Source organism: Diceros bicornis, chromosome 10 (genome assembly GCF_020826845.1).
Source record: "Diceros bicornis minor isolate mBicDic1 chromosome 10, mDicBic1.mat.cur, whole genome shotgun sequence".
Classification (NCBI taxonomy): domain Eukaryota; kingdom Metazoa; phylum Chordata; class Mammalia; order Perissodactyla; family Rhinocerotidae; genus Diceros; species Diceros bicornis.
This window is the reverse complement of record NC_080749.1, coordinates 72,202,799-72,217,880: the sequence shown is the minus strand read 5'-3', so window position 1 is coordinate 72,217,880 and position 15,082 is coordinate 72,202,799.

Below are 15,082 nucleotides of genomic sequence, written 5' to 3'. Positions count from 1 at the left end.
ATTTTTTTATTTGTCATCAAAATAGGTATAAAATGTTCATCATACCAATCAGCTTCCGTATAGTTCATATCAACACATACACGGTGTGGTGTCGCTTATCCTGATGAAAAAAACAAACTTCTAATTGTAAATAACTGAAATGCAGAAGGAAACAAAACCTTAACAAGGAAATGGATGAAACAAAGAACAACAAACAAAACCATTTTACTCAGTGAGTGAGTGAAACAGAATCGTTGAGAGATTCTTTCTTATTTGTGTCTTGTATCCTGAAATGAAGGAGGAAGATACATGTACTTATTAACCCTGGATACTCAGTCTAGCAATTTACCTATTTCTTTATCCCAAATTGGTCACCTCTGTCATGCCCTGCACATGCTAACTTACCTTCGCTCCATGGCCCAAAAAGCCACTGATATTTTCTGTTACCACAAAATATGTTAGGAAAAAAATGCAAATACATATGGCCTGCAAATATGCATATTGTATATATATATTCCAAGTGGTAAGTTTGGGGTAAGATAAATAAATTCAGAGAGAAACAAAAAAAATCACCATTCTCTCTATATGTAACTTCTTTTTAAACAAAAATATTTGTTGTGTCGGATAAGTTATTATGTGGGTTTACTGAAGTTTATTTTCCTACATGCATTTCAATACACATTAATAGTTTCAATAGTAATAGAGGATGCATATTTTTTCAGATTGATCAATTTACTGACTGTTAATCCAATGACGAACACTATTTCCTTCCTAGCAAAATTGTTTCCTGTGGATGTCTAGAGTCTCCTGATGGCTCATCTTCTCCAACAGCTACATTTTCCCAATCAAGTAAACATCTCCGTGCAGATTCAGAGCTTTATCAAAGCACAATTTAAAAAACAATCCGGTGCTCTCATTATTTTAAGTAATCTTCGAGGCTTCTTTGCCAAGCATATATAACATAATGTTTTTAAAGTAAATATCGCTAAACCTATAGCATATATTTTTTCCCAGGAAATTGCCAGTTAACATGAATTTGATCTGTAGGATACTAGAAGGGAAAAACACAAAACAACAGCTTGCAAGCTACTGTACATCTATTTTATTTTTTTTAGATACTAATCAATGAAAAAAACTAAAATCATTGAAAAGTTAAACTCCTGGGAAAATAATAACATTAGACTCTTCTTTTATAAAATGCCTCAAATACAGTTCATAGTTTGAAATGCGAACAAGAGCTCAAGCACAAATCATATGCGAGTTATTCTCTAATAGAACTGCATGTACTTAGTATCACAAATAGCCCAGGGCATGAGGTGCTACGAACATTTTCATGATGACACATGTACCTCTTAACAGTTCCTCTGTTGACATTCAATTTAAGAATATGTGTCCCAGATTAAAAAGAGGCATTTGTAAAAGTGCTAGAAAGAGAAGGAAAGTAGGGATGACTAATGAGAGGAAAGTTCCAATTATATCCAATCTATGCTTCTTATTTCACCCGTTATTAAACCTCTATCTACTTTGTTTGCTGAGATCTGCCTGAATCTAAATGCCCTGATATTTTTCAATCCCAATATTCTGCTCCACTGATATCTCATTAGAATTTTCTTCTCCTTTCTCCTATTTTTCAAAATGAGACAGCTCAGGGTCCAGTTGTTCAATCCCTGGACACTGGAGTCTCTGATTTGGCGCAGTCCTCATGCAGAGGCAGAATAAGCCAGCTGGCCCCAGCATCCTCAGTCCTAACCTTGCCATTTCATGCCTTTGAGTTAATGATACTCACTCCAGAAGTCTTTGATTAAATAGTAAATGTTGCCTCCTAGGCACAACATATTCTATCATTATCGACCACTCATTTGGTATGAAGTAATTTTTCAGACAATCCTAAGAGAATGAGCTTTACTTGATGGGTGATTTGAGAAGGAAAATCAGAGATATTTTAGAGTAGGAGATAGCTCAATGAAGCTAAAATCAGACTTTAACCTAAGAAGAGAATTCTAAAGATTGAATGAGAGTACTGGGTGCCTAGGAGGGAAAGATATATGAAAAAAGAAGTAGGAGGCAGCACTGATGACTTTCACTTACCTTGATACAGTCTCAGAGGCTATTAAATATCTTGACATTGTGTCCAGAAGATTATTTATAGCTGTAGTCATTTGAGAAAACACTTCCACCTTTTTTAACCTCAGAATAAAGAAAGTAGGCATTCGTGGTAAGAGAGAATGCTGCAGTTCCTAAGTGATTTCACATTCACTGTTTTGTAAAAAAAATCAAGCATCGTGTTTTCATTGAAGATTTCAAATGGCCTGTCTCAAGGGGTAGAGTCATACCTTCTGTGAATTATCATATTGAAACTAAGGTGTTGCTATTTTAGTTTCAGAGTAGATGGCAGCCTTTTAAGATGAATATCAGCTATGACGCTCATACACATTACATGATGCCAAATTCCTCATCAATGTAACACCAGATGAATGAAAAGGAAGAGGGCTGAGAAGCAGAGCAATGTCAATGTGTCAGTCACTGGATGAGAATCTTTACATAGGTCATCCTAAATATTGAAACTAAATGTTGGATTATGATGAAAATATTTACCATCACTTATTTTATGACATAATATATAGGAATAATAAGTAAAACACTGTTTTTCTAGGGACATTGTATATGAAATAAATTCCAGTATAGACTAAAATATTTAAGAATATGATACATATAATAAAGGAGTATTACAAACCGCTGGGGAAGGTTAGAATGACCCTTTAGCAAGTAAAATGAACGTGTCACTAAATTTGAGGGGGTGTGAACTGTTTGTGCATTGATATAGGAATGCTCAATTGAAATAATACAAGTCACTGAAATAAATAAGTAAAAAGGACTTCTCAGAGCTCATAAATACAGTACAATACTGAGTTATAAGTTATTGAATTAGACGTAAAAGTGTACTAAAGAATTTTATTTTAGTTCTTAATCATTTAACAAAACTTTTTTATTGCAATCAACATACAGAGTCATAAAAGGACAGAAGGGCCACTTTGATTCAATTTCTTCCCATAAGGTCTCAAACAAAGGACTATACCAATAAAGCTGCTGTTAGATTTTTCATGTGGATAATATCACTGAAAGTCAGAATTTGGATCAATTGACAAATACTTGCATACAAGAGCTTCTCTGTGAATTAAAAAAAAATATATAACTTGAATATTATTACCTTTATAACAAACTTTTGACATAGCCTTTACATTTTCCTCTCTTGATAGTATTCTAGAAAAGGTTAGCAAAAAGGTTAGGATTAGAGTCAGGACCCATCACTACACACATTGAGGTATAGCCATAAAGCTTATTTGTTTCAAAGGATTCATTTAGGTGTTTGACTCTTGCCTCCCTCATAGTTTCTTTTGGCATTTCTCACAGAATAAGTGTTTTCTAAGCATCTATCTTCCAAAAATATAATCTGTGTTCTAACTGAGCAGAGTCAGTTATATCTGTAGATTTATCAATCTGTTGTGAACATTTTTGATTTAACCATCTTCTTCTTTAGTGTTAATCTGTAACTGAATAAGTTTTCAATTATTAAACTGATGGTGTTGCTTAAGCTTTTACACTTATCTCTCTGCTTTCTTGGTCTTAAACCTTGTATTGCCAATTTGTGAGGCATTTTTGCTTTAGCTATTAGCTATGAAATCTTTTAAATAATTTATTGAGTTTATTCTAATACTATTGTAACATTGCATAAAATAATTTTGGTTCTCATTTGGGCTTTCCTACATTTAATGCAATTTCAAGTCATTTTGTTTTCATATGTTCCGAAAATTTTGCATTAAGTTGCTGAGCAGTTTGATCAGCCGGAGCAGTTATATCATTTGGAAATTTCTCGTGCCTTTCAGATACTTAGACTGAGAAATACAAATCAAATTTTAGATGATCCTATGGTATTGCCTAGTTAGTGACTTAAATTATATGCTTTGCTACTGTACTTATTTTCTGAATCTGACAACTTTGCAGATCTAGTACAATAGTTTCATCATAATAGGAAATATATATCAATAAAATATATAATGCTTAAGGGGCTCGTGATAGTCTGTGTTATGAATCACAATGTGGCTAGACTATAGTCCCCGTTCTTCAATCAAACTCTGTCTAGATGTTGCTGTGATATATTTTTTAGACGTGATTAACGTCTATCATCACTTGACTTTAAGTAAAGGAGATCATCCTAGATAATCTGGGTGGGTCTGATTCAAGCAGTTGAAAGACTTGAGGAGCAGAACTTCAGATTAGTGAAGAAATTCTGCCTGTAGACTGCAGCATCAGCTCCTACTGGAGAGTTTCCAATCTGTCCTTCCAGATAGCCTACCCCATGAATTTCAGACTTGCCTAGCCAGCCCAAAAATCATGTAAGCCAATTCCTCACAACGAGTCTCTCTCTCTATATACATATATGTTCTCTCCTCTCTCTCTCTCTCTACATATGTGTGCGTGTATATATATATATATAAAAACACATATATATATATATATAGAGAGAGAGAGAGAGAGATGTTCTGTTTCTGCTGGTTCTGTTTCTCTGGTGGAATCCTGACTACTGACACAGGTCTATAGGCTTTTATACCTCTATGATACGATATATATGATATGATATGATTTGATATATATTTCATATATACATATATACACACACTCATATATACATATATGTACATCCTTTTTGCATCTTTTAGAGTATTTGAAAAAAAAATTGATAATTTGAAAACGTAAGTATATTGAAATATTTATGTTCATCTAATCCAACAGCTAAATTGAACAACATATATATATAGTCCACCAAAATATTTTGCTAACTGCATTGTTCATTGTTAAAATTGAAAAGTCTACCATTCTCATATTAAAGTGTGTTATGTTAAATTATTATTTAAATTTAGACATAGCATGGCTTTTTTTTAAGAAACAAAATGGTAATTTTTTATGAAATTACACCAGAAACTTCAGCAAATTTTTAGCATTCAAATTTAATAATCTATTAATAAATTTAAAATTTTCCAAATTGTATTTTATTTAGAAATATATTTTGTCAGTAATAATTATAGTAGAACAATAATTTATGTTTGAAAAATAGAACAAGTTAATCAAATGTAAATTAAGTCATTTCTATGCATAAAAATACATAGAAATTTATTATATGAATTAATTGCAACAAAGAATAATGAGACTATGTGGGAGGAGTTAACAATAAAGTGTGTGGACATTACAACGTGATGTTGCCACTATATGGTGCTCTCTGGTGGCAAGGGTCACACTTGCAGTCTTCTGAACCAAAAGAAGCACAAGGGACATCATAATCAAAACCTTTGTTTCCATGTTGCTAAAATTCAGTAGGCTTACAGTGAAAGCCAAAAAAATACATTTCCAGTGTCATTTCAAAACTATGAATGCTATATAGTAGTAAATTCAAAAAATTTTTGTAATATTTTACTATAAAATTTTGTAGCCATCAATAACATTTGGATGAAATGCAGAAGCAGAAAGGGTTGAAGTACGGGATGTGTGACACACTTTGATTGAATAAGAATGCCATCTTCTCTCTTTCATCCTAGCACAATGAATTCTTCTTCCTAGCATTTCTCCATCTGAACAGCAGAGTTAATGCTTAGACAAGCACATGTACCTCTCAGGGATTCATGGAACAAAGAAAGAATATTTCCCAATAGAGTCGAGGTTAGTTCAAACGAGCAATCCACCATGAGATAAAACCTGAGAGTTATGCAGCAAAAAGCCTTCTATTCAGAACTTTCCCTTAGTGCCTCTGATCCGCTCTTGAGCTTGGAATGTCTATTTTGCAAGATCTTTTACTTTGAGGAGGGGTAAAGGAACCCACCTCTAAAATGCAAAATCCCATTGGATATTTTATTTTATTTATTCATGATTTATTCTCTCAAGTATTTCAAGGAGAGTTAATGTTGATTTACTAATGGACAAAAGTGAAATTTCTGGGATTAGAAAGTCAAAAACAGTCAAGATCTGACAATATGAAGAAAGAAAGGAGAAATTAGAAGAAATCTTTGCCTCCATGTTGCTAAAATTCAGGAAGCTTACAGAATTAGAAGAAAATAAAAATTAGAAGAAAATAGAAATACAGTAAAATAAGGCAAAAGATGACAATTTCTCTCTCTGTCTCATCTCTCTCCTTGTCTTTCCGTCTTTCTGTCTTTCTGTCCTTCTCTCCATCCTTACCTTTCATAAATGCTGAATGTGGCACACATCTTCAAACTTTTTCTCAGCTAAGTGACTCTGAACCATAACAATGGGCCACATGGTCCATCAAAAAAGACTTTGGGGAGCTATCTCAGAGGAAATTGGCAACGACGTATCATTCCCCTGATGCCTCTATTTTTGGGTGCTCTGTGTAACTTTTCCCCTTTTCTCCCATGCCAACTATCACTCACAGTCACTACTCTTCCTTCTGTTCTCATTTTTAGGAGTGGATTGGATTTTCCTCCTGTGCACAGGGTGATCACTAAAGAAGTGGATGTTTGGGAGGGAGGTGCATTTAAAGGGGAGTCTTCAATTCGGTATAATAATAATAATTACTGACACTCACATTGCATTTAATTTTTGCATAACCCTTTTTAAAGAATGTTCCATGCATTGACTCATTTACTTCTCTTCACCAGAATTGTACACATGGGTAATAATTTTATCCACATTTTATAGGTGAAAGGCCAGGGAACAAAGTTTCACAGCAACATGCCCATGATCATACAGCCAGAAGGTGAAAGTGCTATTTGAACTAAAATGGTCTGTGATATAAACCATCGTACTGTCCTGCCTCTGTGAAATCTATACAATTGAGAAAAACAAAGAAATTGGCTATAGTCACCTGTGAGTGCGGCTGCTGATGCATATTCTGTGACACCAACTGAAGAGCAGCCTCTGATTTTCTTTCTTTGCTGCATTGTTGAGGCACAAAGTTGGTTCTATGATGACTACTGTGGTAACAAATACACAAAAAAAAAGAATCAGACAGTCCCGGAGAACACTGATAGTGTGCTGAGCTCGCAGCTGCAGCTTATGTTGACTGACAAGCAGGTGTGTGACGCAAGTTGTAACTGCTGGTTCCTTTGTCTAAACTATCACACCTCCTTCTATTTAAGGCAGTTATAAATCCTACTTTTGTGTTTGCTATTCACATAAAATAAAGAAGTCAACAAGCTCTAGTCTGAATGGGAAGGAATAGGTCATATATTAGGTCATCAGAATTAGAACTATTGGCAGGTAGGAAGGAGTAGGAACAGGAGGCTCTTGTAGAGGACAAATATCCCACAATGGGTCCCAAATAGTCTCAATGATCTACCTAGTCATGGAAGATTGGCAAGGTTTCTATGAAGGACTGTACATCTTGGGGTGTGAACAAATTGATGAGTTGTTGGCCCTGATAAGATCCATAGGGAAGAGAGTGGAAACAGAGTTTACTAAGTAAATACTGAGTAGTCAGAAGAAGGAAAAATTTGAGGCTTTGATAGGCTCTGATATATGAAAAATCACTGAGCAAGAGGTAACTGAAAGCCATAGCACAAGTTGGAAACTGGGGAACTGAGGAACGTCTAAGTCTGGGTCATGAGCTTTATTTAGTCATTCTCTATTGGAGGGGTATGACATCAGAGAAATTCTACCTCATTCACAATTTAGGGTATGTGAATCCTAGTTCATGAAACTATAAATAGGTATAAATCCATCCTACCCATAAAGAGATAAATATGAATGACAGTTGAAGATCAAAGAGATTTTCATAATACTTGCAAGTACACAATTCAGCACAATCTTTGTATTCTTGTATCTAATGAAAACTTCAAATTCCCACTGGCTGATATATCTGGTAAAAACACAACCAACCAACCAACAAAAATGGGGCATGTCTAATAAATTTTTGAAACTGTAAAGAGTAAAATTCAATTCATATATATTTGTACATATAATCATGCGAAAATCAAATTTTTCAAAAGAATTGATTAGATTTATTAAATTATACTCTTACAGTCTAGAAAAAAATTTACATTCTGTAGTGGACACGTCTAGTTCTCTGTCACACATCCTTTTTGCCCTCACTTAACTCCTGTTATTACTCATTGCTGTGGCAATGAGCTGCCTTAGGCTAACCTGGTACCACTTCACCTGGGCTGAACTATGCTTCTCTTGCTTTCTCCCCCAAGGCTTCTCTTGCAATATAGGACTCCTACAGGAATTAGCTCACTCATTTTGATTAGGGCACAGACCTGAAATTGCAAACGTTAACAAAACCTGGGACAATCCTTCATCAATGAGAAGAAAGTCCATGTATATATTGTCACCCTTCCTTTTTTCAAGGTCACAAGTCTGTGGTGATTCTACAAGGTTCCCCAAGGGTAGCCAACAGAATTTAGGGGCAGTTGTCCACAAAAGTCAGCAATCCAGCAGCATGAACTTAGATTGACTTTTCAACATCTCCTATTTCAGGTTTCCAACTCTTTCACTATTGTTCCTTAGGATCACTTCCTAAAATAAACTACCCGTGTGCAAGCCTTTGCCTCAGGTGCTGCTTCTGGTGAAAAGTTAGACTAAGAAACAGTCTCTTATTCAGAATGTTCCCCCCTAAATTTTGTAGGAATGGCACTATTTTTTAATGAGAGAATAATAGAGTTTCATTCATATTTACTAAATATTACTATTTAGTACTAATAAAAGCTTCATGTAAAAAATAATGTTGAACTCTCCCTGATTACCAAGAGGTTGAAAACATCCTTTATGATGTGCAATGAAATGTCTCCTTGTTCATTTAGTCCTTTGAGTATCTTCCTAGTTTTGTTGTCAAAATAAATATGACAATTATAAGTAGATAGTAATTATTTTCTTCCCACCTTAAATGACAACATTTGTCTTTGAAATGATAGCGTAGTCATGCACCATTTAATGACAGAGATGCATTCTGAGAAACGCGTCTCTAGGCGATTGCATTGTTGTGCGAACATCACAGAGTGTACCTACACAAACCTAGATGGTACAGCCTACTGCACACGTAGGCTCTGTGGTATAGTCTATTGCTCCTGGGCTACAAACCTGTACAGATGTTACTGTACTGAATGCTGTAGGCAATTGTAACACAGTGCTAAATATTTGCATATCTAAACACAGAAAAGGTACAGTAAAAATCCAGTATAAAAGATAAAAAAACGGCACACCTGTATAGGTCACTTACCGTGAATGGAGCTTGCAGGGCTGGAAGTTGCTCTGGGTGAGTCAGTGAGTGAGTGGGGGCTGAATGTGAAGACCTAGGGCATTGCCGTACACCTCTATAGACTGTATAAACACTGTATACTTAGGCTGTACAGAATTTATAAAAAATATTTTCCCTTTGTCAATAACAAATTAACTTTAGCTTACTGTAACTTCTATACTTTATAAACTTTTTAAATTTTTTACCTTTTTAACTCTTTTGTAATAACACAGCTTAAAACACAAACACGTACAGCTGTACAAAATATTTTCTTTCTTTATATCCTTATTCTGTAAGCTTTTTTCTATTTTTAAAATTTTTAATTTGTTTTTACTTTTTAAACTTTTCTGTTAAAAACTAAGATACAAAACACACATTACCCTGGGCCTATGCAGGGTCAGGATCACCAATATCACTGTCTTCCATCTGCACATCTTTTCCCACTGGAAAGTCTTCAGGGGCAATAACACACCAGCATCACCAGAAACAACTGAGTAACACATTGCACTACGACATTACAAAAGCTATGACGTCACTAGGTGATAGGAATTTTTCAGCTACATTATAATCTTATGGGACCACCATCCTATGTGTGGTCCGTCATTGACAGAACCATTGTTATGTGGTGCCTAATTATAGTAACAGCTATGAATGGGACTGGTGCCCTTATAAAAGGGACCCCAGAGAGCTCTCTCACCCTCTTCCTGCCACGTGAGGATACAACCAAAGATGGCAGTCTGCACCCCAGAAGAGGGACCTCACCAGAACCTGCCCATGCTGGCACCCTGATCTAGGACTTCCAGCTTCCAGAAATGTGAGGAATAAATTTCTGTTATTTGTAAACCACCAAGTCTATTGTACTTTGTTATAGCAGCCCAACCTGACTAGAACATGTAGGAAATTATTTACATTACTGAATCTGTTTTTTTAATCTAGTTTTTTTTCAAACTCTAGGAGAATGATCACATCAGAAAACATATTGAATATTCTGAATAGTTAAAGATAGGCTTTAAAAGTGGAAAATCGAGTAATATTTCAGATAAGTGATTTAAAGCCACATATTTTCCTTACATCATCTAATATTCTTGTATATCTTATTAATTTATTCAACTATTTCATAAATATTTATTGAGTTCATACTTTGCACAAACCACTATAACAGATATTGTAAAATATCTATTGTCTTACCTAGTTATTTTCCCCAGAAATGCACATCACTTTTTGCATGTGTGCACAAAGTTAAACACTGTTTTTTCTCACCATATCATTATGCTTGATATTAACGGTCAAGATATTCAGTGCTCATCTAATTGTGTCTAAAGCACTTACTAATATATATTTTTTATATTTAAAATTATCTAGAGTGACAAATGCTTTGGGATACTTGGATTCATCTCTGACATGGAGGAACAACTTTACTTCCCACTGGGACCTTAATTAAAATTGTTGGACAAAATAAGATGTCTCATGGAAAAATATGTCATATCATGAAGAATCTTTTAATATGTGCCATATTTAACCATGTTTAATAAGCAAACTCTGAACACAATGAATAAATCTTTATAAATTAAAATACATGTCAAAAATTTGACATAACATTTCTGGAGTTTAACAATATATGTTAATCATAAAAATAGCATAAAATAGATATTATTACACTTCACTGTAAAAATTAATATTGATAATATTAAGTTATTCAATAATATCATCGTATTATAAAATAACTGATATGGTCAACATTTTATTTCTTCTGTCTTTGGTTTAGTAAACATCTTTTTGTGCCTGCTATAATAAAATAAATACAACATAATTTGTTATCTTTCAATTCTCTCCTAAAAAATATTTCGTCAGAAACTGTTGGAAATGAAACTTATATCACAAATGTTTTAGAAGTCAGTCTAATTGCTTGGGAATTTTTTTAAGTTAGAGAAGGGTGATTAGTGGTTTTAAACAGTGGAGTAATTGAGACTTTGTGCAATATCCACTATCAAATCAATTACAAATTTGGTCTACGGCTATTGAATGCTCAATCTAAGACATCAAATTATGCATTACACTCTTATTAAGTCCCCAAAAGGGAAGCATCTTTAAAAAATAACATTATAGAGGAATTTTTAATCACTTACTTTGTTCCATATGAGTATAATTTAAATTTTCTGGATAGAAATCAGCCTTTAAAATGACTACCACAAGAAAAGGGAACCCTCATACACTGCTGGCGGGAATGCAAATTGGTGCAGCCACTATGGGAAAGAGTACGGAGATTTCTTAAAAAATTAAAAATAGAAATGTCATATGATTCAGCTATCTCACTACTGGGTTTTTGTCCAAAGAACATGAAATCAACAATACAAAGAGATTTATGCACCCCTATGTTCATTGCAGCATTATTCACAATAGCCAAGACATGGAAGCAACTCAAGTGCCCATCAATGGATGGATAGATAAAGAAGATGTGGTATATATGTACAATGAAATACTACTTAGCCATAAAAAAGACAAAACTGTCCCATTTGCAACAACGTGGATGGACCTTGAGGGTATTATGTTAAGCAAAATAAGCCAGAGAGAGAAAGACAAACACCATATGATTTCACTCGTATGTGGAAGATAAACAACCACATGGATAAAGAGAACAGATTAGTGGTTACCAGAGAGGTAGGGAGTGAGGGGCTGGTTGAAAGGGACAAAGGGGCACACATGGTGATGGATAAAAACTAGACTTTTGATGGTGAGCATGACGCAGTATATACAGAAACTGACATACAATAATGTATACCTGAAATTACACAATGTTATAAACTAATATGACCTCAATAAAATAATTTTAAAAAAACAATAAAAAAAAACCTCCAAAACCTAAGAAAAAAATGGCTGCCACAATTTAGCCCTACTTTTAACATCTCTTAAAGAAAGATGCAATCAATAAAACTTGGAAATGACTTCAGCTAGACCCACATGCTGTGAAAAGTTTTATGTGTAGATTGATTTGGGTAATATGGACATTTTAACAATATTAACTCTTCCAACCCATGAATACAGAATATCTTTCCATTTACTTGCGTCTTCAGTTTCCTTCATCAATGTTTTATGGTTTTCAGTGTGCACCTCTTTCACCTCCTTGTTTAAATTTATTCCTCAGTACTTTAATCTTTTTAATGTTGTTGTAAACGGGATTGGTTACTTAATTTCTCTCTGATAGTTAATCATTACTGTATAGAAATGTAACTGATTTTTTTTTTTTTTTTTTTTTTTTTTGGTGAGGAGATCAGCCCTGAGCTAACATCCGCCAATCCTCCTCTTTTTTTTGCTGAGGAAGACGGCCCTGGGCTAACATCGGTGCCCATCTTCCTCCACTTTATATGGGACGCCACCACAGCATGGCTTACCAAGCATTGCGTCGGTGCGCGCCCGGGATCCGAACCAGCGAACCCCGGGCCGCCGCAGCGGAGTGCGCGCACTTAACCGCTTGCGCCACCGGGCCGGCCCCAGAAATGCAACTGATTTTTGTGTATTGATTTTGTATTCTGCAGCTTCACAGAATTTATTTATTAGCTGTAACAGTGTTTTTGGTGGAGTCTTTAGGGTTTGCTACATATAATATTATGTTATCTACAAACAAAGACAATTTTACTGCTTCCTTTCCATTTGCATGGATTTTTATTTCTTTTTCCTGCCTAAGTGCTCTGGCTAGGACCCAGAAATCTGTTGAATAAAAGTGTCAAAAGTGAGCATCCTTGTCTTGTTCCTGATCTTAAAGGAAAAGCTTTCAACTTTTATCACTGAGTATGATTTTAGCTGCGAGTGTGCATATAGGGCCTTTATTAGGATGAGGTACATGTCTTCTATACCAATTTGTTGAGGTTTTATCATGAAAGGATGTCGAATTTTGTCTAATGCTTTTTCTGCATTTATTGAGATGATCATGTGATTTTTATCCTTCATTTTGTTAATGTGGTATATCAGCTAATTGATTTGCAGATGTTGAACCATCCTTGCGTAGTTGGAATAAATCCCATTTTATAACGGTGTATGACCCTTTCACTGTACTATTAAATTCAGTTTGCTAGTATTTTGTTGAGGATTTTTGCATTTATGTTCATCATGGATATTGGCCTGTAATTTTCTTTTCTTCTAGTGTCCTTGTCTGGCCTTGGTGTTAGGGTAAAGCTGGTCTCATAAAATAAGTTTGGAAGTTTCCCTTCTCTTCAACTATTTGAAAGATTTTGAGGGTATGTATTGATTCTTCTTCAAACGTTTGGAAGAATTCACCAGCGAAGCCATCCGTCCTGGACTTTTCTTTATTAGGAGGTTTTTGATTACGGATTCAATTTCCTTACTTATAATTTGTTCAGATTTTTTATTTCTTCATGTAGTCTTGGTAGAGTGTACATTTCTAAGGACTTATCCATTTCTTTTAGGTTATACAGTTTGTTGGCATGTAATTGTTCACAGTAGTTTCTTATAATCCTTAGCATTTTGGTGTTATCAGTTGTAACATCACTTCTTTCATTTAGTATAACTTCTTCAGGTGGTATTTATCTTCTCCTGTGTTATGTAAAATTTGTAAGTACAAAGAAATCTAGAAACAAATCTTTTTATTTTTTGCTAGTTACTGATGAATGCTTTTAAACATATATATACTCATTGTGGTCTTGCTATTTAAGATAAATAATTTCAACCACATATGCATGCATTGACTTATTCAAATATATCTTCATTATTAGTTTGAAATCACAAATTTTGTAGGATAATATTAGATTTTTTTGGTAGTAGAAGGTCAATGAATGTAACGGTAATGATTCATTATCTGTCTTTTACAAAACATGGCAAACGAGTATTTGTTGTGGGCACTGAATATAAAATGGCAGATGCAGCAAAAGAAAGTTATTATACAGAAATATAAATGATCTTTGTATTTAAATCCATTCTACTGGAGACTGGGAAAATCACTTGTACTCTAAACCACAGCTCTATCATTACATAACATCTACTGAATTGGGTTGCGAAAATTAAATGAAGTAATATTGATACAGTGTGGCAAAAAGAAAAATGGCCCCACAAAGATGTCCATAACCTAATCCCAAAAACCTGTGAATATGTTACCTTACATGGCAAAGGTAATTCGCGTGTCTGATTAAGTGAAGGAAGATTATCTTGGATTATGCAAGTGGGCCAAATATAATTAGAAAGATCCTTCTAAGAGGGGGTAGGAATGTCAGAGTCAAATGAGATGTGACAAAGGAAACAAAGGCCTGAGTAATGTGTCATAAGCCAAACAATGTAGGCAGTGCCTAGAAGCTGGAAAAGGCAAGGAACAGATTCTCCTCGAGAGCCTCTGAAGGGCACAGAGCTCTTCTACCACTCGGACTTCAGCCCCATAGGACCTATTTTGGACTTCTGACCTCTAGAGCTGTAAGATAATAAACTTGTGTTGTTTTAAGACACTAAGTTTGTGGTCATTTGCTACAACGATGATAGAAAACTAATACAGCATCTGGCTTATGGGAATCATTACATAAATATTAATAATTCAACTAGAATAGTTTATTGATCAGTATATTTTCTTTTTCTTTTGGTCTCAGTAGCAATGAGTTAACAGGAGACAGTGGAAAGAGCAAAGGCCTGAGAGTAAGAGATGCATTTAAATCTAGGAATCTTTATTATCTGCAAAGAAATGGGTAAATTATTCTACCTATAAAATCCTATTTTCTCATTTTCAGAAAGAGAGTTACTAATATCTCCCTTCCAAGTGTTGTATTACTTAACATAATAATGTATAAAAAGCATTTGCTCAAAGAGCCTGGCCAAACAATAGTAGTTGTATATTTTCAATTTAGTTTAAATTTAACAGTAACT